Source organism: Arachis hypogaea, chromosome 9, assembly GCF_003086295.3.
Source record: "Arachis hypogaea cultivar Tifrunner chromosome 9, arahy.Tifrunner.gnm2.J5K5, whole genome shotgun sequence".
NCBI lineage: Eukaryota > Viridiplantae > Streptophyta > Magnoliopsida > Fabales > Fabaceae > Arachis > Arachis hypogaea.
This window is the reverse complement of record NC_092044.1, coordinates 73634547-73655766: the sequence shown is the minus strand read 5'-3', so window position 1 is coordinate 73655766 and position 21220 is coordinate 73634547. Positions and strand designations below refer to the sequence as shown.

At 38.3% G+C, this 21220-nt stretch overlaps 1 non-coding gene across 1 annotated transcript; it reads right to left on the bottom strand.

Annotated features, from left to right (window-relative positions):
• Nucleotides 1-20809: 20809 nt before the first annotated feature.
• Nucleotides 20810-20913, bottom strand: LOC112713759 (small nucleolar RNA R71). The gene has a single exon (XR_003158719.1). It is a non-coding gene; the product is annotated as a small nucleolar RNA R71 (small nucleolar RNA).
• Between the last annotated feature and the right edge of the window lie 307 nt (nt 20914-21220).

Genomic DNA, 21220 nt, shown 5'->3' with positions numbered 1-21220 from the left:
GCGCATGAGTGGATAGGCGATCGTTGGCACTCCAACATTGAGTCAAATGTTGATGACAGCAACTAGAACCCAATTTTTATGCAACATTTGGACTCGACATTTTCATACAAACGTTACCACCAATGTTAAGGCCAATGGTTAGCCACGTTCAACGTCAGCTAGTGTGATTCCTCCCTGCTTCAATCAAGGCCAAGGCCCACATCCAAATACACTGAAGACCCACTTGAAGTGGAAAAGAAGCCTATAAATAGAAGAATGTTTGAAGAGAAAAAGGGGGGCTCAGAAGGCCAAGAAGGCTGCTTTTAGGAGAAGGATTGGGTAGTAGGAGTTGGAGTAGGAGTAGGATAGAAGGCTCTGGTAGAGAGCTTAGCTTAGAATTTCTTTTTCTTTTTTGTACTTTTACATTTGAGTTGTATTGAATTTAGCTCAGTTTTATGCAATTTCCATTTCTACACTTCTCTTCTGCAATTTACCCTTCTGCAATTTTACATTCTCGTTTATATTGAGCTTGCTTTTACTTTCATGCAATTTAAATTTTCTGCACTTGTTCTTTGAGCTTTGATCCATTGAACCCCAATTCATTAGGGGGAGGAGCTCTATTTTAATTTACATGATTAAGTGAACATATTCTTCTTCTCAATTCATCTGGATAGCTAAGAGATAACTTCTATTTTGATTGAGATCCATTCACTCTGGAAGGGTGTTTGAATCTGTTGAATTTCCATGTGAGCCTCGGAAGGAGAATCATGGAAATTAAAACTGAAGCTATGTTTCTCACAACTCTCTTGATCAATACCATTCGAGAGGAATTGATATCTTGAGAGTTTGTGTGGCTTATAGATGAGAGAAAATGCTTAACCTCTTCTCATGATAATTAGATCAAGGAATTGGCAAGATTGATTGTGATTAGAGAGATTACATTGCCAAGGAATTGAGATCCAATCAATTTCAATCTGTCATAGATCTATTCATATGATTGAGAAAGAAGTTGAGATTTATTTGACTCGTGATGGACTATGATACCTCCAATCCCTGATGAGTCTCTATTTCTATCATTTCTCATTTGATTGCTTTTAGTTTCATTTAATTGCTGTTGATTTACTGCTTTTTCTTCAATTATGTTGATCCATTTTCACTCAATTCATCACTGTTAGCTTAACTAAACTAATCACCTGACTAAAGGCTTGATCCATCAATCCTCATGGGATCGACCTCACTTACATGAGTTTTACTACTTGATGCGACCCGGTACACTTGCCGGTTAGTTTGTGCGGGAATTTCAAATTTTTGCCCATCAAGTTTTTGGCGTTGTTGCTAGGGATTGATTTAGATCGACAATGATTAAGTGGGTGATAAGTTTAGATTAAGCATTTTTTTGTTTTTGTTTTAAGTTCTTTTAATTTTTTGTTTTCTCTTGACATTAATGTGTTTGTGTTGTTGCCTCACTAAGAAATTCTCATCTGTGACATGAATTTCAATTTTCATTGGTGATTGTGTTTTACAAAATTTAAATGGAGTTCACCTCATCTTTTGATCAAACAAATTTCATGGGATATTGCCCACCATCACAAAATGACTATCCTAATGGTGGCTGGGAATATCACCAAGAAATGACAAATTATGAGCAATCCACCCAGTGGGGATATGCTCCAAAACCACAAAATGATCAAGCAAATCACATGAGATATTATCCAGAACCACAAAATGATTTATGTCATTATCCTCATGGTGTCTCGAAATATCAACAAGAGTGTGAACAATCAAGTGAAATAGGATATTGTCCACTGGTGGACGAAATTGTGATCTATATTCTTTTGTACTTGTATGAAATCATTATTGTGGCACCAGTTGAATTCACAACTCCGTTCAACTAACCAGCAAGTGTACTGGGTCGTCCAAGTAATAATACTTACGTGAGTAAGGGTCGATCCCACAGAGATTGTTGGTATGAAGCAAGCTATGGTCACCTTGTAAATCTCAGTTAGGCAGATTAAATTGGTTTATGGGTTTTCGAAAATTAATAATAATTGGAAAATAAAAAGGGATAGAAATACTTATGTAAATCAATAGTGAGAATTTCAGATAGGTGTATGGAGATGATGTGCTCCTCTTGAAACTCTACTTCACTACTCACTCTTCCTTCAATCCTTCTTACTCCTTTCCATGGCAAGCTGTATGTAGGACATCACCATCATCGGTGGCTACTTTCAATCCTCTCGGAAAAATGGTCCTATGGCTGTCACTGCACGGCTAATCGTCTGGAGGCATCACCCTTGGTTGATGGCTACATCCCGTCCTCTCAGTGAAAATGGTCCAAATGCTCTGTCACAGCACGGCTAATCATCTGTCGGTTCTCAATCAGGTTGGAATAGAATCCATTGATTCTTTTGTGTTTGTCACTAACGCCCAGCCTTCAGGAGTTTGAAGCTCGCCACAGTCATTCAATACCGGAATCCTACTCGGAATACCACAGACAAGGTTAGACTTTCCGGATTCCCAGGATCCTACTTGGAATACCACAGACAAGGTTAGACTTTCTGGATCCTCATGAATGCCGCCATCTATCTAGCTTATACCACGAAGATTCTGTTGGAGAATCTAAGAGATATGCGCCCGGCCTAAGGTAGAACGGAAGTGGTTGTCAATCACGCGCGTTCATAAGTGAGAATGATGATGAGTGTCACGGATCATCACATTCATCTAGTTAAGTGTAACGTATATCTTGGAATAAGAATAAAAGAGAATTGAATAAAAAGTAATAGTAATTGTATTGAAACTTGAGGTACAGCAGAGCTCCACACCCTTAATCTATGGTGTGCAGAAACTCCACTGTTGAAAATACATAAGTGAAAGGTTCACGCATGGCCGAATGGCCAGCCCCCTGAGTGATCAAGAGACCGAATAATCAAAGGCTAAACAGTCAAGAGATTAAACTGTCAAAAGATGTCTAATACAATAGTAACTTATCCTATTTATACTAGACTAGCTACTAGGGTTTACATGAGTAAGTAATTGATGCATAAATCCACTTTCGGGGCCCACTTGGTGTATGCTTGGGCTGAGCTTGATCTATCCACGAGCTGAGGCTTTTCTTGGAGTTGAACTCCAAGTTATGACGTGTTTTGGGCGTTCAACTCTGGATCATGACGTTTTTCTAGCGTTTAACTCCAGACAGCAGCATGTACTTGGCGTTCAACGCCAAGTTACGTCATCAATTTCCGAATAAAGCATGGACTATTATATATTGCTAGAAAGCTCTGGATGTCTACTTTTCCAACGCCATTCAGAGCGCGCCAATTGGAGTTCTGTAGCTCCAGAAAATTCATTTCGAGTGCAGGGAGGTCAGATTCCAACAGCATCAGCAGTCCTTTTGTCAGCCTTTTTCAGAGTTTTGCTCAAATCCCTCAATTTCAGCCAGAATTTTCCTGAAATCACAGAAAAAACACACAAACTCATAGTAAAGTCCAGAAATGTGAATTTAACATAAAAACTAATGAAAACATCCCTAAAAGTAGCTCAAACTTACTAAAAACTACCTAAAAACAATGCCAAAAAGCGTATAAATTATCCGCTCATCACAACACCAAACTTAAATTGTTGCTTGTCCCCAAGCAACTGAAAATCAAATAGGATAAAAAGAAGAGAATATACTATAGATTCCAGAATATCAATGAATATTAATTTTAATTAGATGAGCAGGACTTGTAGCTTTTTGCTTTTGAATAGTTTTGGCATCTCACTTTTTCCTTTGAAGTTCAGAGTGATTGGCGTCTCTGGGAACTTAGAATTTTGGATAGTGTTATTGACTTTCCTAGTTAAGCATGTTGATTCTTGAACACAGCTACTTATGAGTCTTGGCCGTGGCCCTAAGCACTTTGTTTTCCAGTATTACCACCAGATACATAAATGCCACAGACACATAACTGGGTGAACCTTTTCAGATTGTGACTCAGCTTTGCTAGAGTCCCCAGTTAGTGGTGTCCAGAGCTCTTAAGCATGCTCTTTTTGCTTAGGATCACGACTTTAACCACTCAGTCTCAAGATTTTCACTTGGACCTTCATGACACAAGCACATGGTTAGGGACAGCTTGATTTAGCCGCTTAGGCCTGGATTTAATTTCCTTGGGCCCTCCTATCCATTGATGCTCAAAGCCTTGGATCCTTTTTACCCTTGCCTTTTGGTTTTAAGGGCTATTGGCTTTTTCTGCTTGCTTTTTCTTTTTCTTTCTTCTTTTTTTTTCGCCAGCTTTTACTTTTTCACTGCTTTTTCTTGCTTCAAGAATCAATTTCATGATTTTTTTCAGATCCTCAATAACATTTCATCAATAACATTTCTCTTTGTTCATCATTCTTTCAAGAGCCAACAATTTTAACACTCATAAACAACAATATCAAAAGACATATGCACTGTTCAATCATTCATTTAGAAAACAAAAAGTATTGTCACCACATCAATATAATTAAACTAAATTCAATGATAAATTCAAAATTCATGTACTTCTTGTTCTTTTGAATTAAAACATTTTTCATTTAAGAGAGGTGAAGGATTAATGGAATTTATTCATAGCTTTAAGGCATAGTTACTACATACTAATGATCATGAAATAAAGACACAAAACATAGATAAAAACAACATTAAAAACCGAAAACAGAAATAAAGAACAAGGAATGAATCCACCTGAGTGAGGGTGACGCCTTCTTGAAGGACCAATGATGTTCTTACGCTCTTCTATGTCCCTTCCTTGCTTCTGTTGAATGATTCCTAGTAATTTTGGTGTTCCTACCCTTAGTTGCTTCCAATATTTGTGTGGAGGATAACTTATCCCTTGAGGTATCTCAGGGATCTCTTGATTTGCAGCCACATGTTCTACCACTGAGCTATGACGGCTTTATATGAGTCTTTCCATCTCCCAAGACTCAGAGGTGGAAGCTTTTGTCTTCCCTTTGAGGTTTCTCTGGCCTTAGGTGCCATAAATGGTAATGGAAAAGCAAAGAAAGCTATGCTTTTACCATACCAAACTTAAAATATTGCTCGCCCTCGAGCAAGAGAAAAAAGAAGAGAAGAAGAAGAAGAATAAGAAGAAAATGGAGGTGAGTGAGGGGAGATGGAGTCGGCTATATGGGTGGGATTGGGTGGGAAAGAGTTTTGATTTTGAAGGTCAGTGGGGTTTATGGGGAAGAGTGGATAGAAGTGAGTGGTGAATGAAAAACAGAAGGGATGACCATGAATGGAGAGAGAGAGAGGGCGAGGTAGGTGGGGATTCTGTGAGGTCCACAGGTCCTGAGGTGTCAAGGAATTCCATCCCTGCACCAAATAGGCATGTAAAATGCCTTTGCACACCATTTTGGCGTTTAAACGCCCATTGGTGCACATTCTGGGCGTTCAACGCCCATGTAAAGCATGTTTATGGCGTTGAACGCCAGTTTCATGCTTGTTACTAGCGTTCAGCGCCAGCTTTTCTTCTCCAGGCACATTCCTGGCGTTCAGCGCCAGAATTTTGCTTGTTTCTGGCGTTCAGCGCCAGAATGGTGCTCTGTTCTGGCGTTGAACGCCGGCCAGATGCATCTTACTGGCGTTGAACGCCAGCCTGTGCGTCCTCCAGGGTGTGAAAATTTTTTTCTTCTGTTTTTGACTCTGTTTTTAATTTTTTTTGATTTTTTCGTGACTCCTCATGATCATGTACCTAAGAAAACACAAAATAACAATAAAATAAAAACTAGATAAATAAAATTGGGTTGCCTCCCAACAAGCGCTTCTTTAATGTCAATAGCTTGACAGTGGCTCTCATGGAGCCACAAGGTGATCAGGTCAATGTTGTATAGTTGCCAACACCAAACTTAGAGTTTGGATATGGGGTCTTAACACCAAACTTAGAGTTTGGTTGTGGCCTCACAACACCAAACTTAGAGTTTGACTGTGTGGGCTCTTCTTGACTCTGAACTGAGTGAAGCTCTTCATGCTTACTCTCTTTTGTCACAGAGGGATGGCCATGTGCCTTAAACACAAGGTAGTCCCCATTCAATTGAAGGACTAATTCACCTCTGTTGACATCTATCACAGCTTCTGCTGTGGCTAGGAAAGGTCTTCCAAGGATGATGCAATCATCCTCTTCCTTCCTAGTGTCTAAGAATATGAAATCAGCAGGGATGTAAAGGCCTTTAACCTTTACTAACACGTCCTCTACTATTCCATAAGCTTGTCTCAATGACTTGTCAGCCAATTGTAATGAGAACAAGGCAGGTTGTACCTCAATGATTCCCAGCTTCTCCATTACAGAGAGTGGCATAAGATTTATCCCTGACCCCAGATCACACAGAGCTTTTTCAAAGATCATGGTGCCTATGGTACAAGGTATTAAGAACTTGCCAAGATCTTGTTTCTTTTGAGGTAGAGTTTTCTGAATCCAAGTATCTAGTTCACTAATGAGCAAGGGAGGTTCACTTTTCCAAGTCTCATTACCAAACAACTTGGCATTCAGCTTCATGATAGCTCCTAAGTATTGAGCAACTTGCTCTCCAGTCACATCTTCATCCTCTTCAGAGGAAGAATAGTCTTCAGAGCTCATGAATGGCAGAAGGAGATTTAATGGAATTTCTATGGTCTCTATATGAGCCTCAGATTCCTTTGGATCCTTAATAAGAAAAGAGAGGGAAAATTTCGAAAACAATTTTGAAAAAGGGGTTAGTAATTTTCGAAAATTAAAGATAAGATAAGTTTAAAATTAAAATTTAAAACAATAAGAAAATTTTTGAAAAAGAGATGAGATATTTTCGAAAATTAGAGAGGGAAAAGTAGTTAGGTGGTTTTGAAAAAGATAAGAAACAAACAAAAAGTCAAAGAGTTAGTTGAAAAAGATAAGAAGATAAGAAGTTAGATAAGATATTTTGAAATCAAATTTTGAAAAAGATAAAGTTTTTGAAAAAGATAAGATAAAAGATAAAAGATTTGTTGAAAAAGATTTAATTTTAAAAATTTGAAATTACCTACTTCACTAATAAGAAACTTCAAGATAAGATTCTAGAACTTAAAGATTGAACCTTTCTTAACAAGAAAGTAACAAACTTCAAATTTTTGAATCAATCACATTAATCATTAGTGAATTTTTGAAAATATGATATAAAGATAAGAAAAAGATTTTGAAAATATTTTGAAAAAGATTTTTTTGAAATTTTCGAAAAATAGAAAAAAACGAAAAAGATATAATTTTTTTAAAAAAGATTTTGAAAAGATAAGATTTTTTTTTTAAAATTGAAATTTTGATTTGACTTGTAAGAAACAACTAATTTTAAAAAATTTTTGACCAAGTCAACCTAAAATTTCGAAAATTTGGAGAGAAAAAAAAGAAAAGATATATTTTTGATTTTTGAATTTTTAATTATGAGAGAGAAAAACACAAACATGACCCAAAACATGAAAATTTTGGATCAAAACACAAGATGCATGCAAGAACACTATGAATGTCAAGATGAACACCAAGAACACTTTGAAGATCATGATGAACATCAAGAACACAATTTTGAAAAATTTTTGATGCAATGAAAACATGCAAGACACCAAACTTAGAAATCTTTAATGCATGGAAAATATAAATGCAAAAGTGCACATGAAAAACAACAAACAACACAAAACAAGAAATCATCAAGATCAAACAAGAAGACTTGTCAAGAACAACTTGAAGATCATGAAGAACACTATGAATGCATGGAATTTTCGAAAATTTAATGCATAAATTTTAAAAACATGCAATTGACACCAAACTTAAAAATTGACTCAAGACTCAAACAAGAAACACAAAATATTTTTGATTTTTATGATTTTCTAATTTTTTTGTATTTTTATTTTATTTTTTCGAAAATATTCTTTTAGAAAAACGAAAATAAAAGAAAAATTTTGAAAAAAGATTTTTGAAAAGAAAATTACCTAATCTGAGCAACAAGATGAACCCTCAGTTGTCCATACTCGAACAATCCCCGGCAACGGCGCCAAAAACTTGGTGGACGAAATTGTGATCCTCAAAGTTGGTCTCTTTGTATTTGTATGAAATCAAAAATACCCCAAAGAGATCATGGTTTGATGAATTAGGATCTTAATAATCCCTGGTGTGATCATAACTCCGTTCAACTTAACCAGCAAGTGTACTGGGTCATCCAAGTAATACCTTACGTGAGTAAGGGTCGATCCCACAGAGATTGTTGGTATGAAGCAAGCTATGGTCACCTTGTAAATCTCAGTTATGCAGATTAAATGGTTATGGGTTTCGAAAATTAATAATAAATAGAAAATAAAAAGGGATAGAAATACTTATGTAAATCAATAGTGGGAATTTTAGATAGGCGTGTGGAGATGCTGTGCTCCTCTCGGATCTCTATTTTCTTATTACATTCATCCAATCCTTCCTACTCCTTTCCATGGCAAGCTGTATGTAGGGCATCACCATCATCAATGGCTACTTTTAATCCTCTCAGGAAAATGGTCCTATGCGCTGTCACTGCACGGCTAATCGTCTGGAGGCATCACCCTTGTTGATAGCTACATCCCATCCTCTCAGTGAAAATGGTCCAAATGCTCTGTCACAGCACGGCTAATCATCTGTCGGTTCTCAATCAGGTTGGAGTAGAATCCATTGACTCTTTTGCGTTTGTCATCACGCGCAGCCTTCAGGAGTTTGAAGCTCGTCACAGTCATTCAATACCGGAATCTTACTCGGAATACCACAGACAAGGTTAGACTTTCCAGATTCCCTGAATCCTACTCGGAATACCACAGACAAGGTTAGACTTTCTGGATCCCCATGAATGCCGCCATCTATCTAGCTTATACCACGAAGGTTCTGTTGGGGAATCTAAGAGATATGCGCCCGGCCTAGAGTAGAACGGAAGTGGTTGTCAATCACGCGCATTCATAGGTGAGAATGATGATGAGTGTCACGGATCATCACATTCATCAAAGTGTTGTGCAACGTATATCTTGGAATAAGAATAAAAGAGAATTGAAAGAGAATTGAATAGAAAGTAATAATAATTGTATTGAAACTTGAGGTACAGTAGAGCTCCACACCCTTAATCTATGGTGTGCAGAAACTCTACTGTTGAAAATACATAAGTGAAAGGTTCAGGCATGGCCGAATGGCCAGCCCCCATGGTCTAAGGACTAAGCGTCCAGAGATGATGAAATACACTAGTAAAAAGTCCTATTTATAATAAACTAGCTACTAGGGTTTACATGAGTAAGTAATTGATGCATAAATCCACTTCCGGGGCCCACTTGGTGTATGTTTGGGCTGAGCTTGATCTATCCACGAGCTGAGGCTTTTCTTGGAGTTGAACTCCAAGTTATAACGTGTTTTGGGCGTTCAACTCCGGATCATGACGTGTTTCTGGCGTTTAACTCTAGACAGCAGCATGTACTTGGCGTTCAACGCCAAGTTACGTCGTCAATTTCCGAATAAAGTATGGACTGTTATATATTGCTGGAAAGCTCTGGATGTCTACTTTCCAACGCCGTTGAGAGCGCGCCATTGGGAGTTCTGTAGCTCCAGAAAATCCATTTCGAGTGCAGGGAGGTCAGATTCCAACAGCATCAGCAGTCCTTTTGTCAGCCTTTTTCGGAGTTTTGCTCAAGTCCCTCAATTTCAGCCAGAAATTACCTGAAATGACAGAAAAACACACAAACTCATAGTAAAGTCCAGAAATGTGAATTTAACATAAAAACTAATGAAAACATCCCTAAAAGTAGCTTGAACTTACTAAAAACTACCTAAAAGCAATGCCAAAAAGCGTATAAATTATCCGCTCATCATTGTGCCATCCTGGTGTTAAACGCCCAGAATGGTATCCATTCTGGCATTTAACGCCCAAAACACTACCCTTTTGGGGTTAAACGCCCAGCCAGGCACCCTGGCTGGCGTTTAAATGCCAGTTTTCCTTCCTCACTGGGCGTTTTGAACGCCCAGCTTTTTCTGTGTAATTCCTCTGCTGTATGTTCTGAATCTTCAATTCTCTGTATTATTGACTTGAAAAGACACAAATTAAAAATTTTTTGGATTTTTAGTAATGAGGAATAACCAAAATGCAACTAAAATCAAATAAATAATGCATGCAAGACACCAAACTTAGAAGTTTGTATACTACTGACACTAACAAATTGAGAATACATATGAGAAACAACAAAACACACAAAACGAGAGAATTTAAAGATTAGAGCAAGTAAATCATCAAGAACAACTTGAAGATCAATGAAGACACATGATAAATGCAAGAAGAACAGAAACATGCAATGGACACCAAACTTAAAATGAAACACTAGACTCAAACAAGAAATATTTTTGGTTTTTATGATTTTTTAATTTTTTTTGATTTTTCGAAAATTATATGGAGGAGAAAATAAAGAGATTCAAAATTTTTAATAAGAATTCCAGGAATCATGCAATGTTAGTCTAAAGCTTCAGTCAAAAGAAATTAGACATGGCTAGCCAAACTTCAGCAGGACATTACATTCAAGAGCTAAATTGATGAAGATCAATCAGCTTTGGTGATGATAAGAACATCACCTTGAAACACTAGAATTCATTCTTAAAAATTCTGAAAAATACCTAATCTAAGCAACAAGATGAACCGTCAGTTGTCCAAACTCAAACAAACCCCGGCTACGGCGCCAAAAACTTGGTGCACAAAATTATGATCATCAATGGTGCCATCAACATGGTACGCTCAATTGCAATCTCAACTCTTTATCACAACTTCACACAACTAACCAGCAAGTGCACTGGGTCGTCCAAGTAGTAAACCTTACGCGAGTAAGGGTCGATCCCACGGAGATTGTTGGTATGAAGCAAGCTATGGTCATCTTGTAAATCTCAGTCAGGCAGATTCAAATGGTTATGAATGATTTATGAATAAAGCATAAAATAAAGATAGAGATACTTATGTAATTCATTGGTGAGAATTTCAGATAAGCGTATGGAGATGCTTTGTCCCTTTCGTCTCTCTGCTTTCCTACTGTCTTCATCCAATCCTTCTTACTCCTTTCCATGGCAAGCTGTATGTAGGGTTTCACCGTTCTCAGTGGCTACCTCCCATCATCTCAGTAAAAATGTTCAACACGCTCTGTCACAGCACGGCTATTCAGCTATCGGTTCTCGATCATGTCGGAATAGAATACAATGATTCTTTTGCGTCTGTCACTAACGCCCCACAATCGCGAGTTTGAAGCTCGTCACAGTCATTCAATCCTTGAATCCTACTCAGAATACCACAGACAAGGTTTAGACCTTCCGGATTCTCTTGAATGCCGCCATCAATTCTAGCTTATACCACGAAGATTCTGATTAAGAAGTCCAAGAGATAAACATTCAAGCCATGTTTGCTTGTAGAACGGAGGTGGTTGTCAGGCACGCGTTCATAAGTGAGAATGATGATGAGCGTCACATAATCATCACATTCATCATGTTCTTGGGTACTAATGAATATCTTAGAACAAGAATAAGCTGAATTGAATAGAAGAACAATAGTAATTGCATTAATACTCGAGGTACAGCAGAGCTCCACACCTTAATCTATGGTGTGTAGAAACTCCACCATTGAAAATACATAAGAACAAGGTCTAGGCATGGCCGAATGGCCAGCCTCCCAAAGAGGGTTTAATCATAAAAACATGATCAAAAGATTCAAGTGATCAAAAGACGAAAATACAATAGCAAAAGGTCCTACTTATTGAGAACTAGTAGCTAGGGTTTACAGAAATGAGTAAATGACATAAAAATCCACTTCCGGGCCCACTTGGTGTGTGTTTGGGCTGAGCATTGAAGCATTTTCGTGTAGAGACTCTTTTGGAGTTAAACGCCAGCTTTTGTGCCAGTTTGGGCGTTTAACTCCCATTATTGTGCTAGTTCTGGCGTTTTACGCCAGAATTCTTGAGCTGACTTGTAACGCCTGTTTGGGCCACCAAATCTCAGGCAAAGTATAGACTATTAACATTGCTGGAAAGCCTAGGATGTCTACTTTCCAACACAATTGAGAGCGCGCCAATTTGGCTTCTATAGCTCCAAAAAATCCACTTCGAGTGCAGGGAGGTCAGAATCTAACAGCATCTGCAGTTCTTTTTAGCCTCTGAATCAGATTTTTGCTCAGGTCCCTCAATTTCAGCCAGAAAATACCTGAAATCACAGAAAAATATACAAACTCATAGTAAAGTCCAGAAAAGTGAATTTTAACTAAAAACTAACAAAAATATAATAAAAACTAACTAAAACATACTAAAAACATGCTAAAAACAATGCCAAAAAGCGTATAAATTATTCGCTCATCACCTTAGATCCTTTTTCCCCTTGCTTTTTGGTTTAAAGGGCTATTGGATTTTTCTACTTCTCCTTTTTTTCACTGCTTTTTCTTGCTTCAATAATCAATTTTATGATTTTCAGATCATCAATAACATTTCTCTTGTTCATCATTCCTACAAGAGCCAACAGATTTAACATTCATAAACTCCACCATCAAAATTATGTACTATTCAGGCATTCATTCAGAAGACAAAAAGTATTGCCACCACATATAAATAATTTAAATTTTTCTTATTAAAAACTCGAAAAAAATATTGCCTCCTTATTCTAAAAATCTGCTATTTTATTCATGTTTGATGATGATGAGAAAAATAAATTATAGCTTAATTGGAGATAAAATCAAAATAAAGATACTAATTACTACTACTCATATATAACTTCTAAGGTAAATTCCTAATAAGAACAATTATCACAGAGTTAAGGCTAAGATTAGGACTCAACAATCTTTATTTTAGGAAGTGGATGCTCCTTTAGTCTATGGGGTGCTTGGCCCTTCAAGAGATAGCTTCTGACGCTTCAGTTCCTTCAGTTCACGCCCCTGCTCTTCTTGTTCCCCAAGCAGTTTGCAAAGCATGCTATTTTGATTTTTCTATTGTTCCTTTAGTTGGTCCATAGCTTCTATGAGTTCCGGGAGGAACTCATGTGCTATCCTCTTGATGGGGTCGTCCTGCACTTGTTGTCCTTCCATTGAATTTTTGGTGATTGGTTGCTCAACTGAGATATACTCATTTACTTCCATCTTTACCCCAGCATCTTTACATAGCATAGAGATTAAGTTTGGATAAGCCAATTTGGCATCTTTGGAGTTCTTGTTTGCAATTGTGTAAAGTTCACAAGAAATTAGTTGATGAACTTCCACTTTTTTCCCAACATAATGCAATGGATCATTACTGCTCTTTTGATGGTGACTTTAGAGCGGTTGCTAGTGGGCAGTATAGAACGTCCAATGAAGTCCAGCCAGTCTCTGGCGACTGGTTTGAGATCTCCTCTCTTGAGTTGGTTTGGGACACCCTTTGTGTTGGTTGTCCACTTGGTTCTAGGGAGGCATATGTCCTCTAGAATTTCGTCTAAGCTCTTATTTGTTCTCATTATTCTCCTATTAAAGGAGTCTGGGTCATCTTGCAGTTGAGGCAGCTTAAAGATCTCTCTTATTTTGTCAGGGTGGAGGTGAACAATCTTCCCTCTTACCAGAGTTCGATAGTCATAGAAGGCGGTTCTAGCTATTCTCTGCCTGTCTGTTTGCCACAGATTAGAGTAAAATTCTTGAACCATGTTTCTTCCCACCTTTGTTTCAAGATTAGCTAGGATTTCCCAATTCCTGTTTCGAATTTGCTCTTGGATCTCCGGATATTCGTCTTCTTTCAGATCAAATTTAACTTCCGGGATCACTGACCTTAGACCCATTATTTTGTAGTAATGGTCTGAATGTTCTTTGGTTAATAACTTCCCTTGATTCCAAAGTGGTTTTAGAATATTCTCTTTTTTGCCTATTGGAGTGGTTTAGGAGCCATGATCTTAGTGGTATTGGTTTAGTGATCACGGATAAACACACCAAACTTAGAAGTTTTCTTGTCCTCAAGAAAAAGAAAGGAAAGGAGAGGGATAGAGGGAGAGCCAAGTTCGAATTGTGGAGGAGAGGAGGGAGGCCGAACGCAGATTTAAAGGGAATGGAGGGTGGGTTTTCGAAAAATTTTGAAGAAGATAGGATAGAATATATGATTTGTAAAAGATAAGCATGATAGGAAAAAGATGTAATTTAAAGTTGAAAAGATATGGAAGATATTTGAAAAAGATAAATCTGAATTTTAAAAAGAAGATATGATGAGTGTAAAAAGTTTTGAAAAAAAATTTAAAAAGATTTGAAAAGAATTCAAAACGATAAATGAGTTTTGAAAAAGGTTTGAAAAGATAGTGAAGAGAAATTAAGAAATATGTTTAGGATTAAAAATTTTTTTGAATTTGAAGTTGAAAGATGAGAGTTTGTAACATGTTTATGCAAGAAATCATGAATTGAAACATGAAAAATAGAAAAAATTTGACGTGAAAACGAAGTTACCTTCTCCCCATAATCCTAGCATTAAACGCCCAACTGCTGCATGTTTTGGGCGTTTAACGCCCATCTGTTGCTTCTCCTGGGCGTTTAACGCCAGCTGTAGCTTCTGGCTGGCGTTAAATGCCAGAAAATCCTTTATCACTAGGTGCTTTTCTGAACACCCAGGATGCTGTAAATCTGGCGTTAAACGCCCAAAATGGTATCCATTCTGGCGTTTAACGCCCAAATGGCTATCCCTTCTGGCGTTAAACGCCTAGTAGATGCTTCTTTTGGGTGTTTAGCCCAAAATAGTTTTTACTGGCGTTTTCGCACCAGTGAGCTTCTTTTTACTATTTTATCCACTAAATCCTTCTGTAACTCTGTGAACTCATGCAGTTGCTATTTTACCTTTAAGATAATTAATATGAACCTGTAAAATTATCATTTAATTAACAAATAAACTTTGTTAATGGCTGGGTTGCCTCCCAGCAAGAGCTTCTTTATTGTCTTTAGCTGGACTATTACTGAGCTTTAATCAAGTATCAGTTTTGAGCATTCTTGCTCAAAATTGCTTTCAAGATATTGTTTGACTCTCTCGTCCATTAACAATGAATTTTTTGTTTGAGTCATTATCCTAAAGCTCTACATATCCATATGGTGACACACCTATAATCACATAGGTCCTCTCCACCGAGATTTCAACTTTCCGGGGAATAATCTGACCCTAGAGTTAAACAGCAGAACTTTCTGCCCTGGCTCAAAGACTCTGGATGATAGCTTCTTATCATGCCATATTTTTGCTTTCTCTTTGTAAATTTTTTCATTTTTGAAAGCATTGAGTCTGAATTCCTCTAGCTCATTTAACTAGAGCAATCATTTTTCTCCAGCTAACTTGGCATCAATGTTTAGGAATCTGGTTGCTCAGTAGGCCTTGTATTCCAGTTCCACTGGCAAGTGACAGGATTTTCCATACACAAGCTGGTATGGAGAGGTCCCTATAGGAGTCTTGAATGCTGTTATGTATGCCCACAGAGCATCATCCAAGTTTCTTGCCCAATCCATTCTACGGTTAATCACAGTCTGTTCCAGGATTCTTTTAAGTTTTCTATTAGAGACTTCAGCTTGCCCATTTGTCTGTGGATGATATGGAGTTGCCACCCTGTGGCTAACTCCATATCGAACCATAGCAGAGTAAAACTGTTTATTACAGAAATAAGCGCCCCAATCACTGATTAGTACTCTAGGGACACCAAATCTGTTGAAGATATGTTTTTGGAGGAATTTCAGCACTGTCTTAGTATCATTAGTGGGTGTTGCAATAGCCTCTACCCATTTGGATACATAATCCTCTGCCACCACCCATGAAGTCAATACCCCACACATCAAACAACTCAATTTCCAAGATCCCTTGTTGAGGCATGGCATAACCATGAGGCAAATTGCCAGATCTTTGGCAACTGTCACAATTACGTACAAACTCTCAGGAATCTTTATAAAGAGTAGGCCAGTAGAAGCCACATTGGAGGACTCTTGTGGCTGTTCGCTCACTTCCAAAATTTCCTCCATACTGTGATCCATGGCAATGCCAGAGGATCTTCTGTGCTTCTTCTTTAGGCACACATCTACGGATTACTCCGTCTGTACATCTCTTAAAGAGATATGGTTCATCCCACAGATAGTACTTTGCATTCGATATCAATTTCTTTGATTGCTGCCTACTATACTCTTTGGGTATGAATCTCACAGCCTTGCAGTTTGCAATGTCTGCAAACCACGGTACTTCCTGGATGGCAAAGAGTTGCTCATCCGGAAAGTTTTTAGAGATCTCAGTAAGAGAGAGGGACGCCCCTTCTACTGGTTCTATTCGGGACAGGTGATCTGCTACTTGGTTCTCTGTCTCTTTTCTGTCTCTTATTTCTATATCAAAATCTTACAGAAGCAACACCCGTCTTATGAGTCTGGATTTTGAATCCTGCTTTGTGAGTACATATTTAAGAGCAGCATGGTCAGTGTACACAATCACTTTTGATCCTACTAAATAAGATCTGAACTTGTCAATGGCATAAACCATTGCAAGTAACTCTTTTTCTGTGGTTGTGTAGTTCTTCTGTGCATCATTTAAAATACGACTGGCATAATAAATGACGTGCAGAAGCTTGTCATGCCTTTGTCCCAACACTGCACCAATGGCATGGTCACTGGTATCACACATTAGTTCAAATGGTAATGTCCAGTCTGGTGCAGAGATGACTGGTGCTATGACCAGTTTAGCTTTCAGAGTCTCAAATGCCTGCAGACACTCCTTATCAAAGATAAATGGCATGTCAGCAGCTAGCAGATTACTCAGAGGTTTTGTAATTTTCGAAAAATCTTTTATAAACCTCTTATAGAATCCTGTATGCCCCCGAAAGCTTCTGATTGCCTTAAAATTGGCAGGTGGTGGTAATTTTTCAATTACCTCTACCTTAGCTTGATCCACCTCTATTCCCTTGTTCGAAATTTTGTGCCCAAGGACAATTCCTTCAGTCGCCATAAAGTGACATTTCTCCCAGTTTGAAACCAGGTTAGTCTCTTGGCATCTCTTTAGAACAAGTGCTAGATGGTCAAGACAGGAGCTGAATGAGTCTCCAAATACTGAAAAGTCATCCATGAAGACTTCCAAAAAATTTTCCACCATATCAGAGAAAATAGAGAGCATGCACCTTTGAAAGGTTACAGGTGCATTGCACAGACCAAATGGCATCCTTCTGTATGTAAATACTCCAAATGGACATGATAATGCTGTTTCCTCTTGATCCTGAGGATCTATTGAAATTTGATTATAACCTGAATATCTATCTAGAAAGTAGTAATAATCATGACCTGCTAGTCTTTCTAGCATCTGGTCTATGAATGGTAAAGGAAAATGATCCTTTCTGGTAGTTGTATTGAGCCTTCTGTAATCAATACACGTACGCCACCCTGTAACTGTTCTTGTAGGAACCAGTTCATTTTTTTCATTATGAACCACTGTCATGCCACCCTTCTTAGGGATGACTTGGACAGGGCTTTCCCAGGGGCTATCAGAAATAGGATAAATAATCCCAGCCTCTAGTAATTTAGTGACCTCCTTCTGCACCATCTCCTTCATGGCTGGATTCAGCCGCCTCTGTGGTTGAACCACTAGCTTAGCGTCATCCTCCAATAGGATCTTATGCATGCATCTGGCTGGGCTAATACCCTTAAGATCATTGATGGACTATCCAAGAGCTGTCTTGTGTGTCCTCAGCACTTGAATTAGTGCTTCCTCTTCCTGTGGCTCTAAGGTAGAGCTTATGATTATGATGCCAAGGCATCTTAGGCTAGTTTCACTAGCATTTTTCTGTTAGTTTTAGTTGTTTTATGCATTTTCTTGAGCTTAAAGTAACCAAGAATGGTTAAATGAACAACAAAGTAATGAATCATCCAAACAGTGTAATTTTGATGCAAATTCCATGAGTTTTTAGTTATATTGCTTGAATGCTATGAATGGAAGAATTCTCATGAAAATCTGCAAGACTTTGATGCAATTGTGTGGATGATTTCAGGGAAGAAGAGGCTAGGCAAGGAAGCAACCAAATCTATAAAGGAAGCTTGAAGATCACATGTGGAGTACAATGTGAAAGTGGCGTTTAACCTCCAGTTTAACCTTAAACTGGAAGTTAAACGCCAGAATAAGGAATGCACCAAATGCTGAAAGTGGCGTTTAACCTTCAGTTTAAGGTTAAACTGAAGGTTAAACGCCAGAATCATGAAAGCTGAGAAAAGAGGAAACTGGCGTTTAACCTCCAGTTTAACCTCAAACTGAAGGTTAAACGCCAGAATGAGAATGGCACCAAGGGAGTGATTCCACGTTTAACCTCCAGTTTGACCTCAAACTGGAGGTTAAACGTGTTCGAACTATATGAAGCACCAGGAAGCCATTTTCACGTTTAAGCTCCAGTTTGACCTCAAACTGGAGCTGGAGCTTAAACGTGTTCGACATTCACACTCCAGGGCTACCTTCTTCATTCCCACGTTTAACCTCCAGTTTGACCTCAAACTGGAGGTTAAACGTGTTCGGCGTTTTTGCTACTCCAGGGTTGCCTTCTCATTTCCACGTTTAAGCTCCAGTTTGACCTCAAACTGGAGCTTAAACGTGTTCGACCAAGAATCGCCTCCAGGGTTGCAATCTTCATTTCCACGTTTAAGCTTCAGTTTGACCTCAAACTGAAGCTTAAACGTGTTCGAGTAATTACCCTCCTGGGTTGCTTTCTTCCAATTCCACGTTTAAGTTTCAGTTTAACCTTAAACTGAAACTTAAACTTCAACTTAAATGCCACTCTTTGAAAGGGTTTCTGGGCCAATTATATTGAGGTTTAAGTTAGCATTTGAGCACAAATATTAACTTAAACCTATTATGGTATGAAACCCAATTGAATATCATAGTTTATGGGATTGGGCCTGAAGAATTGATGAGTCTGGAACTTCAATTTGTTGAGTCTTGTGTCATTACTTGTTTATCACTAAGTTTGCTCAATGAATGTTACAGAGTTGGATCACAGCCTCATCAGTATTATGGATCATAAACCCAAAGAAAAAAGGAAATCAGGGAAAGGCCTCAAAGCCCAAGAATCACAACAGAAGCTCAATTTAGAAAGTGTATAAATAGGATATAATTGAAGTTAGTTGACACTTTTTGACACTTTAGCATTTTTTACTTTTGTAATAGAATTCGGAGCTATGACTCACTAAACCCCTTTCATTGGGTTAGGGAGCTCTATTGTAATTCAATGAATCAATAATACTTTTTATCTTCTTCTTCAATCTTTTCTCTTGAATTTTGTTAGAAAGCTTCTCGATCTAATTCCATTGGGTAGTTGTCTTGGGAAAGAAACTATCCATAATTGGAATCCTTCGGAACCTTGGGAAAGGAATGGAGGATTCATGCTAGAGAAGCTTTCTCACAGTGAATTGGATTGGGGTTTGGATGGATATTGTGACATGTAATCCTACCAAATTGTGGTTCATGAAGCTGTGTGGTATAATCAGTGATCGAGCATCATCTCTTCTTATGAACATTTAAACCAATGGATTGGGAATTTGTTTGTTTTTAGAGAGAATTGGTGAGCCAAGGAATTGGGATCCAATCATATAAGATTGCCAAGCAAAATTCAATGAATGCATTGGTTGAGGAAGAGATAGAAATGTTTTGATTCGGAGATCTCAATATCTCCTGAAACCCAATGAATTCCCCATTTCTGATCTACATTTTCTCTTTACATTCTGCAATTTAATTTCATGCAATCACCCCCATCCCTTTTAATTTCAGCAATTTAATTTCTAGCTCTTTAATTCATGCAATTTAATATTCCGCAATTCTCATCTAAATCTTGATTCCGCTCAACTAGAACAAACTTCTAATCCGAATTGCTCATTCAACCAATCCTTGTGGGATTCGACCTCACTCTATTGTGAGTTTTTACTTGACGATAACCGTTGCACTTGCCGGAAGGAATTTTGCCGATTGTGCAATTTCCTAAAATCATAGCATCAAGGTTATGCTACATCAAGTTTATGGCGCCGTTGCCGGGGATTGGTTTTCGATTGACAATTCTCAAATTGGAAGTTAACTATATTGAGAAATTTTGCTTTGTTTTGTTAATTTAGTTCAAGTTACTTGTTGAATTTTAATTTCTGCACTCTGTTATTTGCTTTTTCTTTCTTATGCCTTTCATTTCAAGCAACTAACTCACTGACCCACTAACTATTTGAATTAATTCCTCAACTGCTCTAACCATACTCTTCCATTAACCAAGAGTATTCCACTTGGTTGTTGCTTGTGGTGTGTTCTTGTATGACAGGTAGGAGAGGAGAGACATCAACCCCTCCATATACCGAACCAGAGAGGACCCTTCATAGACTTAGAAGGGAAGCAAGAAGGAAGAGGGTACTGGGAGAAGAAGAATCTGAAGGAGAATCTGAGGACAACTTTGAGGAAGCTCTAGATCTCAACATGGATAGAGAAGTTCACAACCATGAGAGGGATGATGGAAACAATGCCATTCCTGAGAGAAGGGTTCTTGGTTCATATATAAACCCAACCTCTGGGAATTGTGGTAGTAGCATTCAGAAACCACCCATTCAGGCCAACAATTTTGAACTCAAACCACAGCTAATATCACTGGTGGAGAACCATTGTTCATTTGGTGGGAGTGCTAATGAAGATCCAAATCAACATCTCACCAAATTCCTGAGAATTTGTGACACAGTGAAGTCCAATGGAGTCCAGGAAGATGCCTACAAACTGCTCTTGTTCCCATTTTCACTTAGGGACAAGGCAGCTAAGTGGCTGGAATCATTCCCAAGGGACAGCCTAACAACCTGGGATGAGGTGGAGAGCAAGTTTCTGGCACGTTTCTACCCCCCACAAAAGGTCAATAGGCTTCGATCTGAGGTTCAGACTTTTAGACAACAGGATGGTGAGACTCTCTACGAGGCATGGGAGAGGTTCAAAGAGTTGACAAGGAAATGCCCACCAAACATGTTCCCTGACTGGGTGCAATTGCATATTTTCTATGATGGACTTTCTTATGAATCAAGGAAGGCTGTAGACCATTCATCTGGAGGTTCATTGAACAGGAAAAAGACTGTGGAAGAAGCCATTGAAGTGATTGAGACAGTGGCTGAGAATGAGTACTACTATGCTTCAGAGAGGCACAACACTAAGGGAGTGATGGAGCTGAACCATGTTGATACAATTCTAGCCCAAAACAAGGTGTTTGCCAAGCAACTAGCAGAGCTCACCAGGAAATTAGACACAAAGCAAGTGGCTGCACTATACACACAAGAT